This window comes from Corvus kubaryi, unplaced genomic scaffold (assembly GCF_017639235.1).
Source record: "Corvus kubaryi isolate FWS band 111438036 unplaced genomic scaffold, C.kubaryi_AGA036_p1.0 split3-73, whole genome shotgun sequence".
Classification (NCBI taxonomy): Eukaryota; Metazoa; Chordata; class Aves; order Passeriformes; family Corvidae; genus Corvus; species Corvus kubaryi.
In genome coordinates, this window is record NW_024582091.1 from 27,538,779 (window position 1) to 27,565,306 (window position 26,528).

The following is a 26,528-nucleotide window of genomic DNA, read 5'->3' on the forward strand; positions in this document are numbered from 1 at the left end:
CACACAAAAAAAAAAAAAAAAAAAAAAAAAAAAAAAAAAAAAAAGAGGAGGGAAAAAAGGAAACATTTCCATTTATCTTTTATTCATTCTCTTCTCATAAACACAGTGAAACAAGACTTTATTAGACTTTATTAATTTTGCTGCTACTGCTTGCATGACTGAAGCACCTGCAGATCCCAAATGAGATAGGAGTCAGCTGTGCTAGGTGCTGTACAGATAAAAATCTCTTGAAAGTGTCTGCTCCAAGTGTTCACCAGCTGACAAGACATAAGAAACTACATGGGAGAGAAGCAGGCAGCAAAGAGGCAAAGAGGTGCTTGCTCAGAGTCACTCAACAAAGCAGTGACACAGCTGGGAATAAACTCCAGGTATCCAGATGCTCAGAACTCTGCTCAGGCCAATACACTAAGCAGCTTTGCCAGCTAAAACAAACATATTTTTTAATCTTTGACAAACTGCCAACTACAGTGAAATGTGCTAACAAGATGTTCAAAAGCAGGTTGCGCTCTTCAAATCCTTTGAAAACAAAGCAAAACACAACACCCTTTTCTCTAATTGCCCAGTGTCACTCTTAACTATTTCAGACTTTTAGGACAAATTCATTTGAAAAATAAAAAGAAACAATTAATTACCTTTTATTTGCAGGTGACCACTGGAAACAGAATGTTATTCTCAAGGATTATCTTTGCCACTTCTTTAAAGTGCGTGTAAACCAACTTTGCTAGTTAAATGGTAGATTTTAACAATTAGGGTGGATGTCTTGAGAGAACCCTGTACCAAATAAAGGGTTTGTTTGAGGGGAAAGCATCTTGTTCACATAATATGCCCAAAAATACCTAACTAGTTTATCACAGCAGTTACCTTCTGACATTCACCAAGAAGTTTTACAACAGCTGTAAAGCATATTGCAAAACTTCCTCATATTAAATCCTGTCAGCAAGACACTTTTTCAGCTCCAAATATGCTAGGCAGACAAAAAACACAGAAGAAAAAATACTTCCCTGTGCTTGAAACTGAAAAAAAAAAGGAAAGCAGAAGAGAAGAAAAATAAAAGAAGAAATCCAGAAGTTATTTTTTTATAGTATTTCTGAACGTAGCTTCAAGAATGGAACAGAGAACCACCTTAAGACTTTTGAGTGGAGAGCAAGGGGTTTTTTTTATGTCACTTCTTCATAGCCTTAAATCATCATGGTGATTGGATGCTGATTCACAGCTATAAACTACTTCCAGTGTTTACATTGGGGTTTCTGAAAGAAATGCGTATCTCAGGCCAGCAGATCAAATACATCGGTGTCTACAGGAACTGAAGTAAGGCAAGTATGCATTGTATCCAAACGAGGCCTGCAGGAATATAAGGCAAACAAGACTTTGATAAGTTACACCCAAAAAAACTGCACATGAACACAAGAGTGAGGATGAAGAAAAGTTATATAGTGAGGTTTTTTGTACACAGCAACGAATGTGGTAGGATTAGGTCCCTTTGTCTTTTTGAAAGTAAAGTTCCACTTCACAGGGGGAAGGAAAGGCATTTTTCTTTCCAGCTCATTAAACTATATAGGGCACAAGTGAGGCTCTGTGGTTTATTTCAGAATTGCATGAGCTAGGGCAGGAGGTGAAGTCAGATTTTCCCAAGAGAAAGGGAACTTCGGGATACTCCTAGTTTCAGTGTGCTGGTCCTCTGTGTGCTCTTGAACTGGAACATCAGCCCTTGTGCCCAGGCTCAGCACTTGTGCGGGTTGCAGGGCAAGAGGGCACAGAGCCAAGAGAAGCGAACTCTCCTCCCAGGATGGCAGCAAGTGCCCTGCAGTTGCCTCCTGTATCCCAGCAGCTGAAACAACCTGCGTGCTCTCATAGGTGGAAATCCTTCTGCGCCAAGTCCTCAGGTCCTGCTCCCCCCGTCTTGTCTCATTTATGCCGTGCCTCTTGCTCAAATAGCTTCCTGCTTCCACCACCAAATGACACTCATTCCACTGCAAATAGCCCCTTTGAAGTTGCAGAGGAGGGGCCTGGATTTTATCCATGGCACAGAATCCTAGCATAACTTTAACCCTCTTTTTTTTTGGTTGGGGAGGGGAGCAGGGGAGGTGGTGGAGGGGAGAGGCAGCAGTTACTGAACACAACAGGAAGAAAAAATTTAAAAAATACAGCATTTCAATCTTCAGTCACCAATTTTCACATTAGTAAAGGGCTTCCCAGAAAAAAAAAGGAGCTGCTGCTACATCTGCTCGTCCTTGCCTGCAACTGTCTCAGCAGCTTGAGATTTCCACAGCTATGTCATCATTTAGTCAAAGACTCTTGCTTTCAAGGTCAATTATCCCATGGTCATGTTGCAGAGCTCTGATGGAGCTCTTCTGGTCTGACACCTACATTTCATGCCTACCCGTGGAGGAAAGGGAAGTGAAACTGTTAATTGGTTGTCAAGAAGGATGAAAACATTATTCCTTTGGCTTACTAGATGTTCCCACATAAAAAAGCTTAAGTGTTGTTGTTTGGATCTTTTTTTTTTTCATTAAACAAATAAGAAAAGTTCTTGTGAAATCCCTTGAAGTCCAGAAAATCAGAGCATCTCGGTCTGAGTTTGAGGCTATATTTTTTCTATAATGACAATAAATAAAATTAAATGTTTTTCTGAAACGTGAAATCATTCCAGTTCTCAACTGGCAACATATAATTTTAAAAATGTGTCAAAGTAAGTCACAGGGAATTTTTGGAATGTTTACATTTGTTAAGGAAAGATTTGGCAAAACACATTCTTTAAATGTTTTGATTTCACTAAATCTGCCTCTTTACCCAAAATAAAAAAAAAAAAAGAAAAAAAGGTGAAAGAAACTTTCACTGAGCTCAGATTACAGATAGCTCTTGGGCTATGCAGCTTACATTAAATGAAAAAAAGTCATTAAACTGTAGTTCAGGTCACTGCTTAGTCTACATGTCTGTCAGTCTCCTTTTAACTCCTGCCATGTTTCTCAGATTCATAAGAGCAGACTCTTCCATTCAAAGCCGAACACAAATTTTACCACACATACAGGTTTTCAAATGCAAACTGGAATCATATCATATCCACCCCTAATATGTCTCTTTTAATGTATGTAAAGTGGCTCACTGGGACCATACAAGAAAGCTTTACGAAGAAAACTGCACACGACCCATAAAGACATAATTAGCAATTAGCACTGTGAAGGCACAGGCTAGAATATTTTATAAGAGCAGAGATATTTCTGTTGAAAGATTATTAAAAAAAAAAAAAACAAAAACCAAACCCAACCAAATAAACTCCAAACTGAAAGATTACAATATATAGCACTAGAGACCTGTTTTTCAATTTATGAGAAAACCAAATAAAATGCATTATGTGCATCCTTAAGAAAACACATTATGTACACTCATATGTACCCTAGAAGCTACACAAAACAAGCTCTCTCCAGTGTGTTACATGCTGGAAATCCTTAAAATTTCTCTCATAATTTCATGCAATTTATTTCTTATAAATTAATCTACTTCCTCTCCCAGCATGGAAAAGATGTCGTATTGCTATGCTGTTTGGTTTAGCAATGACAACAAGCCATAGACAACATCTAGTAAGTATACAAAACAAATTTAATATTTTCACATCCAAAATATAAAATTCTGCTGGAATGCACACACGGTCTTTTTTTCACATGAAATCACCTTTTTGAATCTCACTCTTGTTTCACAATGATATTGTCTCATTGCCTTTAATCAGAAGTACAATCAGTTGTTTCTGTTTGTTACACACTCAAACTACCTGGTAGGTTATTTGCTTATCTACATGGCCTAAGTAAACTATTCCAAGCATGTCAAAAGATCATCAAGAAGCTAGTGACAATGCTAACTATTTTTTTATTTGCTCCAGCTCTTTGGACTAGATTGGAATGCTTATCCTTTCCTCAGCAGATATTGCACATGGAAGAGATTCAGCAAAGGTGGAAACATGGAGCGTAGCAAACGGCAACAGCACAAGGACCTAACAAAAATAAAACCAGGACCACCAGAAAGAAAGTGGCAGAAAGGTTTTACTTCAGAATTTCATTTGAGAGGATGGACTGAGGTGTGCACAGTTTAGGCTCCAGACTGTTTTTGGTACCAATTAGCAAAAAGACCTACTGACACAATGGTATTTTTGGGGAACTCCTAAATCACTTAGAATCAACTGCAATATTCAAATTGTCCAGTGCGTAAGTCTATGAGGCCTGATGAGACGCATCCCACAGTCCTGAAAGAATTGGCTGATGTAGTTACCAAGTCACTCTCCATGATATTTGAAAAGTCATGGCAGTCAGGGGAAACCCCAGGTGACTGGAAAAGGGGAAACATTGCACCCATTGCTGAAAAGGACAGAAAGGAAAGTCGTGGGAACTACCAGCTTGTCAGCCTCTCCTCTCTGCTTGGAAAGATCATGGAACAGATTCTCCCAAAAACTGTGTTAAGGCATGTGAAGGACAGGGATTTGGGACAGCCATCACGGCTTCACCAAGGCAAGGCCTGCCTGGTCAATCTAGTGGCTTTCTATGCTGGAGGGACTCCATCAGCGGATAAGAGTTATAGATGTTATGTATCTGGACTCCTATAAAGCCTTTGACATGGTCACCCACAGCATCCTTCTCTACACATTGGAGAGAGGTGGATTTGATGAGTAGATGGTTAGATAACTAAGAAAGTTGTATCCTTAAGTGAGTGCCAGTCTGAGAAACCTAATGCAGAAATTTGAGCCTTTCATTTAAGAACCAGTGGCTTCATAATTTCTCTAAACTGCACAGTTACCAGAGAAATTAACCCTCTTGTTTAACATTTTAAAAAAATTTCCAACATTTAACTGAAAATCAAAGCTTAATTTAGTGTTTTGACCAACGCTGTGCTAGATAGTAATTTCTACTGTGTGTGTTTCACTGTATATTTGAGCTCTCTGGGGCAGAAAACCACAGTGTTGGTAAGATTTTGCAGCTGGTATGATGATATATAATAAATATTGTAATTACATTTTTCAGCCACCATTTTTCTACTTCCTTTATGAAAGGAAATATAGATGGAAAAAGAAAGAAAAGTTGCACTCCAGTTTGTGATCATGCATTTTCATAATGTGTTTTTAATTTATTGATGGGGCATCGTGTTCTCCTTTGATTAATTGTCTTCTCATCCCTTAAGTTAAGTGATTTGTCTTGGTACATCAAAATTTGGAGAAATCTTAGTGACTGAGAAAACCCAGATATTACTAAAGAAGAGTTGCTTCAGTTTGCACAAGTTCTAATTTTAAAATTTAATAAGATAGAATGAAACTTCTGGCTAAGTTCTGAGTTTATCAGAACTAATGATCTATCCCCGTGTATCAGCAGTGACGACCTCTAACCTTGCTAACAAAATATTTGTTTACAGAAAAGCTATTTGAAGGATTTAGCACAATTGATCACAGTATTTACAGCAAGGTGAATGTTTATGTTTAATTTGGCAGACTCATGATAGCTTTTTTGGCAACATAGGTAATTTAAGCCTTTAACCTCCAACAAGCATGTTTTCAACAGACTAACCTATAAACAGTGGGGTTTAAGAGCCCTTGTATCTGTTTATATGTCCAGAACCACACAGTTCCCGCCATGCAAGTCCATGTGCCCAGGGGAGATGTCAGCCTGGTGGCAGAGGAAAGCAAAGGTTTCAGGGTAGGTTTCTGCGAGAGGCAGAGGCAGAGCACGTTTGCCTTCCTCTGGCCTGCCTGCACACCTTGTCCTTGCCCTTCAGGGACTGGTCAGTTCCTTACCTGCAAGGAGCATGACCCTGCCAGAGTCATGTACGTATTCCTGCAGGTGATTGGTTTTGAGCTGTATGTGAGCGATTTCCATTTCCATACCAAGGTAAGGCCATTTCAAAACAGTAGCCTAGACAAGCTGGTATCCTCCAACTGGGAAACCCCTCAGCCCTTCACACCCCAAATTCTCAGTTGCATTCATCATTTGAGGAGTTTGTATGAAAGCTCGTACAAAAAAAAAGTGCCATTTTCCTGCCCTTAAATGAATTGTAGGCAGGAATAACCACACAGAATGTGTCAGCTGCTAAACTAATGGTTGGACCCAATGATCTAAGAGATTTTCCACGGATTTTATGACTTTTTTTTTTTTTTTTTTGAGTGATTATTATAACACCATAGAATGGTTTGAGTTGGAAAGGACCTTAAAGACCATTTAGTTCCAACCCCCTGCCATGGGCGCTAGACCAGCTTGCTCAAAGCCTCATGCAATCTGGCCTTGAATACTTATACAGATGTGCTTTAAAATTCAGAGCTTGAGTAAGAGGTGGTTTCTCTTTCTTTTGGCCTGACTGCTTCGGTGCTAACATTCTTGGTTGCCTGATAGGAAATGATTACAAAATCCTCACTGTAAGTTGGGATTTAGTTCATGTCCTATGTCCTATCTTCTGTGTGCTAAGAATTAAAGACTTGTGGCGTTTTGGAAATGTGTGTAAGGCTAGAGAACAAAAAACAATGACTATTTTCAAACAATGCATGTTCATGAATAACCATGCATGTCTCTCTAAATTTAATCTTTTGCTATTTATTAATCATATAATAGGGTCCTCAACATTAATTTTGTCTATGGCCAATGAAAAAAGAATCTAACTTTATTAAAGTGATCAATTACTCTAAATGTGCTTTTACAAAATAAAAGCCAGACAAAAACTGTGGCATTCTACAAGCCATATTCTGCCCACTTGAGACTCAAAAATGAGAAGCTAGTCAGTGCAGATTACGTAATTAGTTCTGGTAAAAGTAGTCTTCTAATTTCTTGTACTCTTAAACTAAAAGAAAATACTTGATGGCTCTCTGAGGTGAATCATGCAGAGATTCCTGTGGCCCCAAAGTTTTTTCCAGACTTTCAAGAACCTCAGTCAGACATCAGCTACATTAAACTCCATTTATAGTGTTGTCATGGCCCAGAAGAATAAGCCATTTTCACAAATCTTCAGATTTAGGTCTCAAAGTGGAATGATTGTTTTCAGGGGGAAAAAAAAATGTCAGTTTTCAATTTGTCCTTATTCAAACAGGGGGAAAAAATAGTATAATATCGCTTTTCATTGTGATTCCAAATAACAAGAGTTCTAATATCTACCAGCAGAGAGAAAGGCTACTGAATATTATTTTATTGTTGGCTCTTTACCATAATGTTCACAGAATCTCAGCCATTTAGAGATGAAATGCAGCTTTGAAGACCTTCAGCTATGAGCAAGCCACCTTCAGACCCCAACACATTTAGTATAAAACCTCTGCACAGAGCACAGCCCTGACAAGGGGGCTTGAGATCCTTTCTGAATGCAGGTGTGAAAGCTCACTGCAACACCTCATCATTTCAAGGTGAGTTAAGTAAACTGCTTTGTGTCAGAAGGTTTACTGTAACTCACTGTCACACGTTCGTTTTGGTTTATTTGCCTGTCTGTGCAGTTTGCTAGTTTTTCACCAGGAAATGGGTGTGGGGCCCACAGTAACATTTTTGGAGAGAGAAGGCCGTTCACAGATGTTCCACCAGTCCATTGTGGCTGGACAGTATAAAGAGGAGACCCCACTGCTGCACAGAGGTCCCCATCTGGTGGGTTAGACAGAGGCACTTCTCAGGCACCATGACCATCTGGCCCCCAGCCCTGCAAAAACCACCCCTCCCTGAGTGTGAGGTGCTGGCACCAAGATTTGGGGAAAATACTCATGAAAAGAAACTGTCTTTCTCAGGACCTTGGGTGAGAGCCTGAAATGATACAAGCAAGGCTAAGATTCGCTGATTTAAATCTGATTTGTAGTGCCAATAGTTGGCGCTGCTCTGAAAGAAATTTTATTTCGTATTTGGGGAAATGCAATCTATGTTTCTTCATTGCGAGGGTACTTAATTTTAAAATAAACAGATCAGAATGGTTTGAGAAATAAGGTGAGAACATGCTTTCTCAATAAATAAACAGAGCAGTGGGGATATGACTTGATGTGACTTTTCCAAATGGAATGCGATTTTGACTCTAAACAGCAAATCGGACTTGTCAGATGATAAAGGTTAGCCTTGCTCTTAAATACTATCACTCTTTTGGCTAGTGTTAAATATATCTGCTGCATAAAACAAACTGTACAAGATGGATAAGAAAAAGCATTAAGAATACTCTCAAGCTATCTTTTGTAGGAGCCTGAATGCCACCAAGCACTCCACTAAAGAGCCAGTCTTTGTGGCAACACTGAACCCTCGTGAGGATTTGTGAGTCTTGTGAATCTTAAATAAGTTTTTTTATTAGGAAAGAGACGGAACCTTTTCCACGTCAATGTTTTAAGTAATAGTTCTGAGAGTATTGCCAAACACACCTTTCAACAAATGAGTCACTATGTACACCAGAGGTTGGTTCCTGCAGAACAAAAGGGGACCTGTGACATTTTAACTAAGTTTTACTTCTTCCTTTGGGCTAGACCCATGCCTGATTACAAAACACATTCACATCTAGCATGCAAATTTTCTTTCTCACCATGATTCCAAGCAATATAAATTATAGTTGTTTACATCAAGCTTCCACTGTTCTGAACTCTGAGCTTCTCTTGACTTGGCTAGCAGAGAGACCACAATGTAACTAGTAAACTTCATTCCCTAAGCTATACTGACATCATCCTGGCTGAAAAAAACAAGGAAGTAGGCTAATCAGAGATCTTCTGATTTATATTCTGTAATGAATACAAAGGGGCAGAAACCAAGGTCTTTTAAATGGAAACTGTCAGCAAAAAAGAAAACAGAAGAGAATTATTTTGGGAGGTGGCCAAGAAAGAGCAAAAGGGTCGTGGGGGAAGAGGGGATACTAGAAAATTAAGGAATGATCTGAGAGATAATATATACTACTGCAATATTGTCCCACCTGGTAATGTTATGAGCGCAAAATATCATGCCAGTCAGACTTAAGAAAGGAACCATGAAAAAGTATAAATAACTTATTTTTGATTTTGGGTCTGAATTTTGTAACTTTTTTTTTTGGCCCCAAAGAATATTCATTTAGAGAAAATATTAATCAAGTTTAAAAAAAAAAAAAAAAAAAGCTTTAGGTTGAAGAAGACTCTTCCATCTATTGAGCATTCTTTATCAATGTCTGTAAATATATTTATGAGACATTTTAATTTCTGAAGGCAGAATCTTTTCTGCTTTCAAAATTTTGGCTTTTCTTTGGTTTTGTTTTTGCTTTTTTACTTTTAGAAAAATAGTTCAGCTGGATCACTTTGAAACCTCAGCTCAACATACTGTTGTTGTCAAAGCTTTTTTCTCCATAAAAGGGTCACATTCATACTCATTTAAGGGTAGGGTTTACTGAAAGTAAAATTGAAATGCTTTGTTTCTAATGTAGGTTGAAATTCTGAACTCAGGAATAGCCCCACTGTGACTCTGGCACAGAGCTGAGTGCAGGTACACAGTCCAGGAATCTTCTCCCACTAGGACACTTCACTGTTCCTCACACCTCTCAGGTAGGATCCTGCTGGACCATTATCTTTTCCCGTTCAAGTGCAAATCTTGAAGAGGTGTGGTGTGCTGTGGCTGCAGACACCTTTCCCCCATTGTGAAGGAGGACATTAATCCTTAAGATCTGTGTGACCAGAAGTGTGTCTGAGGGGGTATGAAGTGGGAGAGATAAACTTGCTCTTGTGACTCACTAACAGAGAAATTTCACTGGCAAGAGAACCACAGAGCTCAGGATGGGTCAGTCTGGAAGGCACCACAGGGGGTCATCTGATCCAACCCCCCTGGTCAAGCAGGGTCATCCTACAGCACACGGCACAGGATTGTGTCCAGGTAGTTCTTGGATATCTCCAGTGAGGGAGATTCCACAACCACTTTGGTCAATGTGTTCCAGTGCTCGGTCACCTGTACAGTAAAGAAGTTCTGACTCATGTTCAGGTGGAACTTCCTGTGCATCAGTTTCTGCCCATTGCCTCATGTGCTAATGCTTGATACGACCAAGCAAAGTCTGGCTCCATCCTGTTGACACTCTCCATTCAGATACTGACAGACATTGATGATGTCCTCTCTCAGTCTCCTCAAGGCTAAACATGGCCAGCTCCCCCAGCCTTTCCTGAGGCATCTGCAATCACATGGATCCAGGAGCAAGGATTTTAAAAAATTGCTTTAACTTGATAAAATAAAAGAGTATTAGTTCTTCTTGATCCTGATGCCTCTTCAAGGCCCGATGCAGATCCTCAGCTGTACTAGTTGTCCTGCTGTGAAGTAGAGTCTCCCATCCCTTTCTTTCATGTCCTTAATGAAGTGGAGAAAAATATCTCTGCTATTCTTCCATAGAGATACTCCTTTCACAGTGATACTTCCAAGATGAAAACACCCTAATTTTCTTTGTAGGTAGTTGACACAGGTCTCAACTGGCCCTTTTGTCAGACTTTTTCTTTGTTACCTTATCTTTTGCATGACAAAGGAGGACCAAAACAAATTAAGCACCTCAACATCCCCTTTGGAGAACAACAGATTTTTCAGCAAGGTGAGCAGGTTTACCAGCAGTAAGACAATTCTGCTGAGCCTTCTCATGCCAGTATTTGGGTTGAGCTGCTGGAGGAAGACTGGCATGCCCAAGGGTACAAACTGGTAAGCACTACTCCTGTGGCCATAACTACAAGGATTGCCTCCTCTGACAGTATGTGCAGCCAACAAAAGGATGCATATACGTCCTTAAACACATCACACACACTTTTGGCATTGAATCTGAGAATGAGGGTCCTGGAGAAAACTGCCAATACAGGAGTACAAAGAACTCTACTTTCAAAGGAAAAGGGAAAGGCCAGGGAAGAAAAATGCAAGCTAAATGAGTTGTGGGAAGACACAGAAATATAAATCCTTTTATTTATTTTTTTAAAATCATATTTGAGACAGAAAACAGTGACACCAACTATAAAAGTTCGACCCTAATGGAAACAAAGTATTAAAGAAAATCAGCTGATCCAACAAAAAACAGTAAAGCAGCTATTGTAGGGAGTTTTAATATATTTTGCTTTGTCCTGAAATCAATAATCATTTGGAAGGGCAGATTTCTTACCTGGCTGATAAGACAGCACTGCAAACAGTTGTAACAGCTGAAGGGCTAGGCATTTTGCAACATACTATAGAAGACAAAAATGTACACATAATCATAGATGTTCAACAACTGGAAGTAGAGTTTCTGCCCAAAGCAGCGATAATAGTGGATTGTAGTAGTGAAACTGACTGGACAGCGAAGCTGGATGTGCAGTAATGCTGCAGAGTGTTAAATGATTCATTTTTATAATGGTTCCACCCACAGGAGTTACTGAGTTAAGCCTGATAATAACCCTCTTTCACACTTGTGCTATGTTGCAGTGACTGTATGGTATGCTCCAGGAAATGCAATCATTGCTAAGATACCCACACACTATCTGCCAAGAAGATATGTGACCTGACTCCCAAAATTGCAAGAAAATTCAAGGCACTGATTTGAGAAGAACTGTAGTAAACCATTGCACATTCATAAGCAACTGTTAATTGCATCATGTTTCTGAAACTGTTTTACCCATTTTACTGGTGGAAACATTTGTTTAGGTTTTATAGGCAGTCAGTCTTCAATTCTTGTTTCCTGGCATTCCTCAGTACCATGCTTGATGTTTATGTCTCTTCAATGTCATTTTAAAAAGTCTCATATTCAGCTGCTTACAGTGAGTAGGAAAAATATGCACCTCACAGAGCCACCTTTTGTGAAATACACAGGCCAGTCAAGCAGTGACTGATACCAGTTCAAATGTGCTATTAGAGAAGTAGCTTCCTGACTTATTTTCTAACACAAACACAGAAATAAAACCAGTGATCACTAGAAATTTGAATTATTAGTTTGATATACCCTTTATAACCTCTACAGATCAAACAAATCACCTAACAAATCCTTCCTCATTTTATCTGTCACAAGCAAAACTTTCTCGCAGGCAAAGCCTTTCTGCCTTGCTATAAAGTTGCTTGAATTCATCTGTTAAGGAGAAACAAAAATCTTATTCAGAAGTCTTTAAATATCTTTCCATTTGCATGACCTCTTTATTGCCTTCACGTTTCTTGAGTGCTGTAATCTGCTGGTACTGTTATGTTAGATTTGTGAGAGCTCCAGACACAGGCATGGAAAGGTTTTTTCTGTACTGTCACTGACACACTTGCTGCCTTGCTCCTGGAAGGTGCATGGAGGGCTTCTTGCTCAGCTCACATTTACAGGCACCCGTTCATGTACTGTGTAAACCCTCTGCACAACACTGAGTGCAGCAATCCCAGACATCTATGATTTAAAGGTATGGAATTTTTACTTTTTACTTACAGGAATGCTTATAAGAGCTGCCAAATAAAAATACACAAATAAAGAAAACAACAGTCTATTTCTAATAAATAACATCTGGGCAGAGCTGCATTATAGAATTTTAATATTAAAATTTCAGTATTTGCAGCATGTATTGAATGACATCAGTCAGACCACTCTCACTAATCTTTTGAAAAATGAAACAAAACTAAGCCATAAAGCAACATCTTGGGCTAGTTATGGCATTGCTGATGTGCAGCTGATGGAACTTTTCTGTATTGCATCAAATCAGACAATGAACTCAGAATGTGAGCTTGCAACATTGTGTTATGTGTGGAAGTCCTTCATTCTAAATAGTCAGAAAAAGGTAAGTAGATTCCAGCAACTTTTGGCTATGCTACTGTGTGGTCGAAAGTATAGGCTGGCTGTGATGGGATGTACCAAGGCTGAGATCGTCTTTATTCTTCTGACCCCATGCATCAGCCTTATCCATTATTACTGAACTTGTGTTCTCTGAACCTGACTTCTTTCTGTCCAGTTTGGCATCTTGCTCTTGTCAGTTGGAGATTTCATGCTCCATTGAATGTAAGTATGAGTCTTGTGTATTGCTGACAACCTTCATTCCATATCGATAGATCATAAATGTGATGTTCTATCCAGCAGAATTCTTCAAGGTCTGAGCAGTTGGGTGCTTCAGTACTGCAGTACTTAGAACTTGCAAACATGCAGAATTTTTGTTGTTTTTGTCAAGCTGGACTTGCACCTGCTCTTGCTTTGTAAACAAATCTAAAAATGCTGTTGCAAATGTCCTTCTTCCCAAGCTGTTTCTTGCAGGAATTTTTGAACTTCCAGCCTCCGTGTATTAATTCCTTTCCTGTTTGGTACAAGTAAGATAATTCTTTTTTCAATCCATTTCATTGATATCTCAACTGTACCAACAACTCTTTTGTGCCATTCAGAAAAGAGCAACCATTTATTTCTCAGTGTTTGTGGTTTGGTGGAGGGAGGGAGCTGGATATACTGTACACTTTGAGAAGAACTTTTTACATATCCGTCAAATACTTATGTTATCACATATCATTGATGCCAGAGCAGGAAATATGGTCCTATCTGATTTTGTTTCATTTAAGTGGGAATGGATCTAGCAATCTCCCTGTTTTAAAATATTATACTGTCCCTGTCCTTCCATGTTATTTATTCAACATTCAGCCATGTGGCATCATGTTCAGTAGCCTCATCTTTACATGAGCACCTTGAAACTTAATATTATTAATTTTTAAGCTGGACCAGTGATAAGAATCATATAGGATAAGATAATTTCCTTTCTTTAAAGCTGAGCTGACTATGCTGAAGGCAAATGCTGACAGAATCTCTTTGCATTTTCTGCTTTTTCCTCTAAGTCTCATTTTTCTTGTTTGCTTCTTCACATAGGCCTCATAAAAAATGATTATTTTTAAGAGCGATCTGAGACACTTCAATAGTAGGCTCTCAGCAGGGATCAGTGACATCTGAGTAATTCCTTCCAGCTTTGGCTGACATGACAGGGATATGCAGGACTGGCAGAGAACTAATGCAGTTGCTAGATAAGTAAACCACTAAAGTAAAAGAAGAGAACATGGTCTCTTTTTGGACTGGAAATTGAAAAGTCTGTAGTTCTGTCAAAAAAAACCACCCGACACTCTCATAAGTTCCATTCCACAAGCAGAAGTGTGTGTGTATCTTATCCTGAATGATTAAGATGATCAGCTGATTTGTTACTATGCATCCTTCTTACATCACCGCATTGTAATTCTAATAAATGTTCCTTCATCTTTCTCTTGCATCTTATCACTTGCATCAGTCCTGAGGTACAGGAGGTTCCTGCTAATTGACTTCTCAATATACAGGTTCTCCATCCCTACCACCAATTATTTATGGGTGATCTCTGTTTTTTCCCCTTACATTTAATTCTCATTAATTTTAATTAGACTAAGCTCAAACCCTTTAGCAAAATTTATAAGAAAAAGGAAAAGAAACATTGCATGCTTGCCAGATGAATTTTCACAGAGCTCTCACAGCTCTAATTTACACTACAGACACACCAGGATGTGGTTGGAAGAAGCCTTGCGTTTCCTGCTTGTGCATGCTTTGGATGCATGACCTCAAGATGTCAAAAAGTCAGTGGGTCATGGGGACAAGTCTGGCTTTGTGGGTTATGCTTTCTGGCTTGCAGATATGAAGCACGTAAATAACTTTTGAAGATACAAGATTTAGTTTAAACAGCTGAGGAAGTCACTGGATTTCCTTTTCTGCTCTGAAAAAGACTTACATATTTCAGCCTAAAACTTCTTGATTGCTTCAGCTTTTCATAAGGTAAATATAACAACAGGGAAAGTGTATCATGAAATGACATACTAAAATCCAGAAAAATAATTTATCAGCATTTAATTTTTTTAAGAATATGCCTGGCTGGTGAACATCCCCTACAGCTAGTTTTTCAGCTTTGTCCTTCCTTTTCATTATATACCATGAAAAAGTGAGTTCTGTTCAGTTTCTAAAATGTATTGAGCTCTGCAGGGGTGAGGAACTTTGATCAGATTTAACCTTGGTGGCCTGCCATCCGGATTAGAAAGAGCAATCTTAATGGGTTGCAGGTGCAGCTAAATGGCATCATTAATGTGGTGGAAGAGACCCTCAGGGGGTCGTAAAAGTTTCCTATGAAAATCCACCATCACATTAAAGGACTGAGATGATTTCCTTGCTTTGTGGAATCACATTTTCAGTGACTAGAGATGTCTCACAGAAGTACTTCTGGAAATCAGAGTCCTTTGGTTTATCAATGACTTGACAAAACATCTCATATACAGTTTCTCTGCAGGTGTTGGAATCAAAGAATTGTTTCAGTTGGAAAAGATCTTCAAGATCATCTAGTCCAATCATTATGCAGAGACATTTCCATAGGGGCATGTCTGCAGTCCAATGAAAAAAATACACACTCTCCTGCACCTCAGGATCTTAGCAATAAGATGTGAGAGAAAGATGAGGGAACATTTATTAGAATTGCAGTGCAGTGACGTAAGATTTACAAACACTAGCCAATGAGTTGATCAACTTCACTGTTCAGGATACGATAAGAACATGTTCTTGCTTGCAGAATGGGACTTATGAGAGTGTCTTATTTTGACAGGACTAGAGACATCTTGCTATGGAAATGTTCCAATGAACCAGGACATTTCTGTCTTTCCCTGTCCTGCCTTAAAAATTATATCATACCAAAATATGACTCCAAAAATAACCCACCCAGCAGGATAAATATATTACAGGGGAAGAAACCTCTGAGGAGATCTGATGGACAAAACATATGGCCTCTTTCACTCCAAACATAATTCCAAAAGGCCTCTTTTTCTCTTACAGGGAAACCAAATTAAATGTATTTCCTATGTTTTCAGTATTCACAGTGTCACACTTGTAGTTTGGAGATGAAAATAGAAACTGTCAGAGAGATGCAGTTTTTGAAATGGTGATAGTGTGTCATACTTAATGCCCCAGTCTAAACTAGCAGTGACCTGGCACCTTGTTCTTAGTAAATGGGACATTACCATATGGAATTTCCAGGAGATTGAGGTCTGCTGAACCTCACAGCCTGTTACTCTTCTGACTGCTTGAATCAGTTGCTATAATCAGTAGCCCTGAAAAATATACTGAAGACTTGATCATGTCAATTATCGTCTTTCATACACAAATTCCTTTTAGCCACGCCTGACATACACTTGGAGTAGGTAAATATTTACCCTGCTAAAGGCTCTTTCACCCAAAGGTGAAGGCCATTGGCTACATTCACATTCCACAGCACTTGGTCCTGGGTCTCTCCTGGGTCCTCAGGCCATTAGACAGTTATTTTTTTCTGTGTATTTTATTCACTTCAAAGGGTCTGAAACAGTATGAGGGCTGTGATGGAGCATATCAGCATTACTGTTTTATACTGTTAAGCCCTGCATGCCCTGCATGTGCTGGAGATGACCGAGTGCAAAGTCTCCTAGAAGACTACAAAGGCAGGACTGTGTAGTCTTAGCCACAGAGCATATTTGTAGCCATCCCTGGAGTGAGATTCCCCCAGAGATGCACCTGGGGTTTGTTTCAGAAGAGATACAGCTGACTGACCCTAAGTGGGAGCTCGAGAGTGAGTAAGATTTGTGCAGTGCAGGCTGGCAGTGATGAGGACTAGAGAACAAATTGCAGACCCAAGAACCGCCTGGCAGTAATGCACACAAACACACATTTGCTGAAGCCCTGATACTGGCTGAAATTTTTAACACTCATCAAAGCTATGTACTGTTTATGCTCTTGCAGGCTAATCAAAAAGTTACAAAGGAAAACCTTAGGGACAAAATCTGTTCTGTCACAGAGCTCAGGGATACTGGATGGCTGCATTGGGACAGCTTCTCTGTGAACAACACTGTCATTGACTTGAATGCAAAGAATAAGCTTGCACCAATTTTTCATTGAAGCAAGTTTCCTCATGGACAGGCTATTCAATGATTAACTGCTGCTAATGGACTAAGATGCTTCTTATATTCCTTTTAGATAATACTATAAGTATCAGTACACGCATGGAGGGGAAAAAAACCAAAAAAACCCATCTAGAATCAGCAATTAACACCACCTGATCCAGCCTAATCTTTTATGTCTTCTTATATTTTTATTGTTTAAACCAAATAAAATTAGAGCTGTTTAAATTACTATTGGGTTTTTTATATTAGTTTTCTTTTTTTTTTCCCCTAAAATGATCACCTTCATTCTATTTAAAAAGAACAGTGAGAACAAATTTGCCACTTATTTATTTCTCTATCTAAGTAGCTCCTGGCATAAAAAAAGCCCCCTTTTATTTGTTACAGGTATTCTCATATACACAGATTTCACCTCCAGCTGCACTCTAGTGTTTAGGTTGCTTGGGTGAGCAGTACTTTTACTACTACATTCTGATATCAGCCATCAGGAACATGAGGGTGGATTTCGACAGTCAACATCAGGAAATGAGACTGTTCAGAGTCAGTTCTGCTCCCATCAGAGCAAATGAATTCCCTTCATCACCACTGCCTGGGTTCTCTCACCATTGAGGTCTCCAGGGGTTTTGCCACTGACATCAGCAGCAGAGTAAGACCCAATATAAGCTGCCTGGTTTAGAACACCTGTGGATCTTGCAGTACTGGCAGGGCATTAATAAGTGTCCCATTGTTTCAGGGCCTTTCACATCAATGCTACTCCAAAGCCTTTAAGCCATTTGGGGTCTTTATACAATGCCAATGTTACTTACGGTTTCACAAAGAGTCACATACTCTTTATGAGAGAGCCTGGCAGGATCCACATTGATCTGGTGCCTTCTGTTAGTTTTAACTTTCTTTTGCTCCAGTTTGGGTCTTACCTGTTTCAAAAGGAAGTGGACTGTGATGTGGTATCCAACCTGACTGCCAAAATCAGAGCATGGGATCTCAACAAAAACTCACTGTGGTCAAGGATGAGTTTGGCACTAATTCAGTGGGATTTGGACCAGGCACTCTTCAGTTTCCTCTTTCATGCTCAAATTTTGGATCCCTGTAATGCGTTTGACTTCTTTGGAAGGTACCCTGATCTGCAGGAGGGAGAAGAGAAAAATGTTTCCTTTTGTATTTGTTTTCTTTAAACATTTTCTCCTACATTGTTTCAAATCCTTTTGATTTATAGATCAGCACACACCTAAAAACAGTCCCTGGAAGCGACAGGGATTCAGAGGCTTGTTTGTACAGCTTTAGACCAAAGTCTGCTTAACTGTGAAAAATAACATTTTTGTAGGCTGTTACTTCTTAAAGTAGTAAGCTGGTGCCTTCTGGAAATCTTTGAGGAACAGTTTGTTTAGGAGTGAATCTGCTTAGGTCAATATACAATCTTATTTTTCTGGTCTCTATGAGCTAACAGTCTCAAGCAAAACAAGCAGAAGAGGTACGCAAACATATGAAAAAAAGTACAAAGAACAGAAATCTTATTTAATTATTAGAATTCATTCTTGGAAAAAAGTCAAATATTCATACAAATTATGTAGCCTTAACAATCTGTTTTCAGAAAGAGACCAAATCTCTGAGAGTTTTTCAACTGGAGTGGAGAGCAATTCAAATGACTTTTTCATTGTGAAGAAACAATGCTTTTCTGTTGGTGCAAATAGTGTCTACTCAGGCATCAACAAATAGATGGCATGTAGACCAGCAGAAAATTTGGCAAAGAGGCCCTATATCTTCTAACACTCTTCTCCTTAGGAAACTCAGATTTCACATTACTCTCAATCAGAATTAAGATGTAACAGAGGCATAATGTGGGGAACTAATTCTGCAAGCCAGTGAAGCATTTCTATATGTGAGGAGACTTTTCTTGATGTAAAAACTTGCTTTCCATGCTTTTAATGCTGCCCCAACACTTCTACAAGTGGCTTGTTAGGTACTACAGCAGACTTCATTGCTGTCAGCGGCCATTTGATCAGCTGGGAACATGTGCATGTGGAGCTGAGGAAAATATTCTTGAAATTGCCTTACTTTAAACTTTGAAGCAGTCTGACATTCAGATTTTGCTTCTCATGTTTTTTACCACAGCTAGTCTTATGCTAAGTCCATCTCAGTATAGAAATGGGTCGATAATCTTAGCACTGGAATTTCTCTTCCATTTCACTCACTCCCTACTGAATTTAAAACACAACCCTCTCTAACCTTTTCCTGATTTCCTTCCTCATACTTAGTCATTGAATTACAAGTTGCATCAAGACAAAAAGCACAGCTCTGAGAATCATATTGATCAGTCAGTTTCGTGTTCTTTCACTGCCTGCCCAGACCAAGACACTCAGAGCACTGACAGTTTTACAAATTCCCTGCCAATAGTTTTTAACCATCACAGTTTTGAATCATAAGTGATGTCCAAAAGCCATGCAGGGAAACAGCCTCCTATTATGCATTGTAGAAACGGGAACAAGTAACATAATGCATGTATGTAACTCTGCATTTATCATTACTCAATAACACATCAACTTTTAGCATTGCATTTCATGAGAGTTAATGAATTCCAGTATACTCAGCTCTAAGGATGTGGGAGAAGTCAGTATCTTAGTTGGGTCCCGATGTTTCTACTTAGTTTAATTCAGCTCTTAGAGAAAATCTGTTGTTGAAGTCAATGAATATTTAACTCAAAAAACAATTGAATAAGGACAGAGAACTAAATTCAACATTCATTTGGTTAAATGTCTTTTGGCTGAAGAACAGCAGAATTGGGCCTTAAGCAACATTTTCAGAAAAAAAAAGACCTGAAAAAACCTCAATAACAGAATTCACTATTTCCTACACTAACCAAACAATGTATTACTGATGTCAGTTTCCTATGGGAAAGTTTGCAGTCACTGCTCTGCATGAGAGAGAACACTGTACAGAGTCACATCCATGCAATACAATCTACTTAAGTGCTCCCATTTTTTTCCTTAACCACTGGTAAATTAAACTGTAAAAGAGAGCAATTTTATAATAGCTTTCTATCAGTTTTATCAGTTTTGAGAATTTCATCTCGGGACACAGCTCTGCCTGGCCTTGTGTCAATCAGGCACATCTGCCTCATTTCAATATCCACATCAGTATGCTACTATAGGACAAATCTTTAAGTTGATCACTGCCTTCAGGGTCAGCTTAGACTGCAAATAATATAAATACTTCCTATTCAAATCCTGTCTTTATTTCCCTGAGAAAAGCTGAAGCTAACAGTAGTGATACCTAATCTGTCCTTTTTTATCCAGACGTGAATAACAAAAACAAAATTACTCCACACCCTGAGGAAACAAAATGGCTTGTTTACCTTAAAATAACTTTGTCATTTTTGCTTCCTTAAGATGAACATATTTTGTCTGCTCAACAGGAAACAGGTAACTGAAACATGGAGTCCTCTCCCAGAGCTTTTCAGGTGAGCAAAGCTCAGACCAAAGTCCACATGGTATTCACCCAAAAACACAGACACACAACAGGAAAAACGCATTTTAAGTCTGTGTGCAGTGTGTTTTGGAAGAAGTTTGCCAAACAATTATGAAAAGAATTCGGCTTCCTCATGGCACCCTGGGAATGTACTCAGACACTGGATCGGTTCTCATTTGGCTTCAAAGAAACACTTGAAAAAGCCCCATTTTTTATGGAATAATGTTTATAGTGTAATTTGATCTCTTATTAGAGATGCCTTTCTTTGCCAATATTACTTTTAAATAGGATGATTAATATTTAAAATCACTTAATTATCACATCTTAACCCACTTCCAGAACCAGCTACATGTACCCTTTGATTTATAAAGGAGTTAAACCCACCACCGCAGCATTCTCCTGAAATGAAGATGCTAGGAACATGAAAAGGAAAGATTTTTTCTCTTTTATTCTCCCCTTTTTGAATGAGCAACTTAAATTTCTCAGCATGGTTAGACTCATGTCTGAGCACCTAGTTTTTGAAATACTTCATTTCAGTTCGTCTGAGCTACTTTTTTTCCAGCAAGGTGTCAGCTATGTTAAACTTTTGAATCAGTCATACTGGGAATTTCCACATGCAGGGAACAATATTGTGCAGGGGCTGCTTGCCATATGCCAAGCTAAACTTCCAGTTGTTTGCAAAAGTCATGTTACATAATACTTCCCACTATTAACATTAGAAAAAATCACTATGCAAACAGGTGTATTTCTCCTCTTGGTTTCACACCTAGCTCCCAAAAGCATTAGTGTATAGGTGAGAAGTTGTCAAATGGAAAGGCTTGTTAGGGGAAAGAAGACTTTACAAAGCCCCTCTGGATGAAACAGCAGAATCACTCCATCTCTCTCTGGGTACAAATGGATTGAGTGGCTGTAGATTTCTACTCCCACTGCTGTCCCTTGCTGCACTGTGATAGAGGATTAAGGAAAAAAATGGGAGTTATGCCCCCCCCAGTGCCACTGAAATATAAAATCTGTATATGATAAGGTGGGCAGATTGGATAAAAAGCTATTCAAATTTTCTGCAGCCTATATATCTGAAAAATTCAATTAATTTAATTGGTAGGACTAGCTTCAGTTTTCTGAGACTCTCTCTTCTTCCATTCACACATCCACGAGAGACAGACAGTTGCAAGACAACTTTAAAGAGCATGAAATGCTTTAATTGCTGTGAATGGAAACATCAGAAGAAAAACATTCCTAAAAGCATTCTTTGCAATACCAAAAGAGATAAGGTTGAAGAGTAATCTAGGACAACCTACCTAAGCTTTCTAAGATAGGCTACAATTTGCTGGTGTTCACATCCTATATTAAAGTGCTTTCATGGACCAAAGTCATACTACCAAGGAATTTTTTAGATGCAAAACGATAACTAAAAATGTGATTTCTATTATGCAGAATGCATGCTGAGTGCCATTACACATTAGCTACCCAGACAGAAATTTGGGGAAAGTGAGTCTCCAGATCTCTCAAACACATGAGCTTTGATGTAAACGTTAAGGAAGCACTTAAGTGCTTTTCTTAAATCTGGCACCAGACCCTACTTAGTCTAATATCTATCTCACTTGTTGAGATATAAAGTTCTTTCTCTATTTATGATTAGGCATAATCTCTAGAGATAAACTCTACTCTGGAAAACTAAGCAGGGCTTGACCAGTACTGCTGGTTTTGACACAGTCTTGACCACTAGCCCCAAATGTTGTGTTACTGTCTAACTGGGAGAGTAGTATGACATAGGGATGAGCTACAGGTCTTCCAGATAGTGCCCAAGTACAATGCAGGGGCCACCAGTCCTGTAGAATGAAAGACCAGTATGCATGCCAGACATCCTCCTCTGCTGCAACCCCAACCCAATGGACGTCTCACCTGCTTGTTCGCCTCAGTACTCCCACATAGCATATCCTCCCACATGACAGGGAGTGGATGCACAGCAGTTTCTTGCTATAAATACATCATTTTCCTGGGATGCAAGACCACATATTTTATTTCAGATACAATAAATTCAAACACGTGACACCTCAGGTTTATGGGGGCCACGTGTGGTACAGGGCTGAGTGCTAACTTATACAAATAAAATTTCATCTGTGTTCAGCAGTAGAAATGTAAGTCCAGGTCTAGGTGCCCCAAGGACAGAAGAACAGGGTCCTAAATGGTTAGTCCGGACAATGCAACTTTACTTTTTGTAAAAGAGAGTAATCCTTCCCAAGGCACATAAAAAGCTTTTTCTACAGACCAGGGGGCTTATTCCATAAAATCTGGATTGTTTGCCTTTATTCAGGTGCCTAAATTTTACTGAACAAGATATTTATTTGCCTATGTGTTATTCCATATTCACCCTGGAGATCTCTTACATTGAACAAATGGTGGTATAGCTGAGAAATACAGTAGAAGGTGAATGAATATGAAAACACATGATAACAAATGCTTTTATTGCAATGGTAAAGTTAAGAGGCAAAGGCTGCAATATGCTTATAATTAATTATTCTAAATAAAAAGTTCTCACATGTAGTTCATTGGGCTTTTGTCATCCTGAGATATTGCATTTCCCTCCTTTCATGTAAAAGCAGTACAGAGAAGGTGTGGAAAGTAGTAATAGTCTGGGATATAACTTGACTGTCACCCCTCAAAAATTGAGAGTTTGGAGGAAAATAGGACTGTTTCAAATAAAATTTTCCCCAAAAAAGTAGAAATGGAACATGATTACAGTCCCTTGTTTCTCATTCTGTCATCCTTTATGTAAATTGTTACATTTGAAAACAAATCCTACACTTTGTGTCTTACAACTACTAGAAGAAAACATCCATAGCATATCTGAAACTTTATTAACACAAATGCAAAGGAATAGCATATTTCATGCCTCTTTAGCATTTGCTTAGGCTCAGTTACATTTGTCTGGAAAAAAAATAGAAAGATCCACGAGTATTGGCCCCCTTTACTTTGCAGGCTGATTTTTAATAGGCAAATCCAGTTATGCTGATCGCAAAGCAGAAATTCTTTTACACTGCTTCAGTGAAAAAGGATAGTGCTAGCAAATACCTGCTTTCAGTACTTTTGAGTGCTGTAGCACCATGAGATGGTAAATCAAGTGTGTAAGTATACAGCAGTTTTTAAAAGCATCTGAAAACTATCATCAAGTTCAGGACTGTGTGGCTGCATAGCACAGAGCATTACACCAGAACAAACACTCTGCAACTTCAGCTTGGTTCAGACAAAGCATGCTAAGTAGGTAATTTGTCCAGGCAGACCTGTTCTTACCTTGGTACTGTCTGTATGTGCTGTTCTGTCTTCATACTGGGTTAGAAATGGTCTGCTGTCTTGAAGCCAGTGCAAACCAGCCTAAAAGAATAAAGCCAGCATGTATATCACACTCTCCAGTTAACTTTGCAGAGTTGGGATAATGCATCCGTGCCTGATCTGGATTAAAAATGCACAGTGTGGTGAAATGTATTAAGGAACACAGATTGTTCAGCAAGTTAATTTGACTGAAAGACACTATAGCCTGCTCATGGGGAAGCTCAGACAGCAGATCTAACAGGGCCAGAGAGCTGTCAGGAGCAGGGAGAAAATGGTATCAAAATGTTTTCTCATTTCTCTCTACCTGAACTGCTCTAAAATCCATCTGCTTCTTTGTATTTTGATGTGCTCACTAGAGGCAAGGCTCTGACTTATGAGTCACAGTCATGGCTTGGGATCACTGTGAAGCCTTCCCATGCCCACTTGTCAGCTTCTCTTCACAGGGAGGGCCCAGGTCCTTATGAGCAGCAGTGGCACATCGAAGAAAGTTTATCATTCATGAGTGAGGGGATACAGCAAGATCAGCTAAGCTAAATCTGCAGTCAGAGGAAGGGCCATGCAAGTAGTATGTGACAAAGAGATATGCAAAGTTTCACAGTTTTATAGTTGTCTCATTTTAGCCTTCTTGTGGTTGTGGATCAGGACTCTTAGTGATTCAAATGCATAGCTGTTTCTGGTAAGGATCTCCATCATCTCCTCCTCCTAAACATACCAAATTGATGTCGAAAACAGACGACAATTTTTTACAAACTTCTATATTTTTCTTTCTCAGTGAGTTCCACTGTGTTTCAAGCCATAAACATTCATTCAGCTAGTTCCTAACATTTACTAATCCTTTTACAGAAATAACAGAATAAGGCTCCAAATAACGAGTGAAGGACTGCAGCTAGGAGATCACAAAGTCAGTAGCTAAGGAATATGAGGTATACCATAAGGTATGAATCTCTGAAGAATCTCTCTTATGAATCTCCAATATCCTATCTTTGGTGTTAACATCAGATGGAGCAGGAATGGGAAGAGAGGCTACCTCTGTGTAACTAGTGACTCTATACCTCCTTCTTATGTCTCTACTTCTTCAATCCTCTCTCAGATTTGAGCTCTCCTGTTCTTTCTTTCTTCCTGCAAAGAGACATGATATACATTTTTTAACTCAAAGTAGCAACTTGAGATCTTTGAAAACAGTAAGAATAATAAATTAAGGTGAAGACCATCCCTATGTATGATGGAGGAGATGGAGGCTGAGCTGTAGGAGAAGGCATGAGAACTAGTTTGGTAATCCAGGATCATGTCAAGGCAGAGAACTGGCTTTGGTTTATGAAACAGAAGTAGCCCAGGTCAGGTGGGGTAATATGGGTGTAGGGCTTAATCTGAAACACACAAAAGTGTGCAGGGCTCCTGCAGTTGTTTGTGCCATAATTTTCATACCAGATTGGACAGCAAAGAGCAATGATTTATATGCAGTGACTTAATGGGATGAGAATGAAGCTGAAGAGGAAGAACTCAGTACAAGGTATGTGCTGAGGAGATGGGAAATTTAAATGTGTGAGTAGAGATTAAAATGCTCCCTTTCTCAAAAGCATTAAGCTACTATAGCCACCAGAATACAGTAGTAGTTTTCAGACAGATAATATCTCCATCTCTCACCTGTAAGCCATCACACAGTTCAACCACTCTGAAGAGGAACCTGAAACTGTCCTCCCTTAACTCACCACATATAGAACAGGACCTGATGGCTTCATCCTTTTGAAGCACTCTCTTTCAAGCACAACAGAATTAACAACAAAACTGAAAATAACAAGATGTTAAAGTCTATTCTCTGCCTTCTTTTCTTACAGTGTGTTCTGTATGTTCACAACACACATATCTCCACTCTGCCTGCAAACTACACTGAACAGATGGTCCTTATGCCAGCCCAAAAATTAAACCTGCAGCTTAATCCCTAGAAAGAATCTGAGATACCACAGTTCAGAGCTGACTGATGTTGTTCTTAGAAAGAAGAAACCACAGAGGCAGAAACACTTATAAAAATACACACAGCAAAAAGAGGCAGTATCCAATGGACTGCAAAGCCTTTCTGCTAAAGTTTTTTTTTTCTCACTCTTCTTCAGTCCTTTTCCATTAGCACATGGTGTAATCGCTTACCATCCTTCCCTTGCCTAGTATTAAACTAGCAGATCACACTTATCTTCACCTTGCTCCTGACAGTCCTGATGGCAAAAAAACCCACAGCACAGCCTTGAAATGAGACTCACTAGAGAAACATACCTCTCATTGCTCCAAAATACTCACAAATATTCATGAAAGAATCATGATGTCTTACCCAGATGACCTCATTTGCAATCAGAGCTCCAGCAGTTTGCTACAACTAAACTGCTCTCTACAGCCAGAGAGAAGACAGGTAATACAGCCAGAGGGCTTGCAAATGCTTTGCTGGCACTGCTGGGAGCAGGCAGGTAAGATTAAGGTTACCTAGAGGGGTCCATAACAATGGGATTCTGCTTTGCAGTGAATCCTGGATTGAACCCATGCACGTTTTCATATCTAAAAATGAGTAGTTTACCTTTTACTAGATTATTTTCAGAGATGAACCAAGCTGACTGTTTAAAATTGAGTTTTATTAGGATGAGACAAAACAATAAGTGTATCTTGAGAATGACGGCTGAAAAAAGCTGAAGCACTAGCTGAGGTATTTTTAGACTTTAAGCTCTCCAGGGCAGTGATGGTCTGCTGTTGAGTATTGTACAAAGCTGAGCATACTGCTAGCTCTAAACAAGTACATATTCCCTACCACTGAATATCTTCATATTAGGTGAAAGTAGAAAATACTGATACAAATAAATATGAAGACAGAAATGCTTTACTCAGAGACAACATCTGTAAATCAAAGTACACAAAAGGATTCCCTTTCCAAAATCTGCAATAAACATGCAGCTTGACCATGCATTTCCA

At 39.1% G+C, this 26,528-nt stretch overlaps 1 long non-coding RNA gene across 6 annotated transcripts in view; it reads right to left on the bottom strand.

The window, feature by feature from the left end:
* Positions 1-26,528, bottom strand: part of LOC121659167 — a 78,752-nt gene that overhangs the window by 14,440 nt on the left and 37,784 nt on the right. For 4 of the 6 annotated variants that reach the window (XR_006014188.1, XR_006014191.1, XR_006014187.1 and 1 more), the window contains 4 exons: positions 23,541-23,621; positions 17,784-17,908; positions 17,594-17,701; positions 10,837-13,174 (listed from right to left, as the gene is read on the bottom strand). This is a non-coding gene — a long non-coding RNA (uncharacterized LOC121659167). Of the gene's footprint in view, positions 1-61; positions 1,342-10,836; positions 13,175-17,593; positions 17,702-17,783; positions 17,909-23,540; positions 23,622-26,528 lie in introns of those variants that run through there. The other 2 variants (XR_006014190.1, XR_006014189.1) reach the window with 2 other exon arrangements.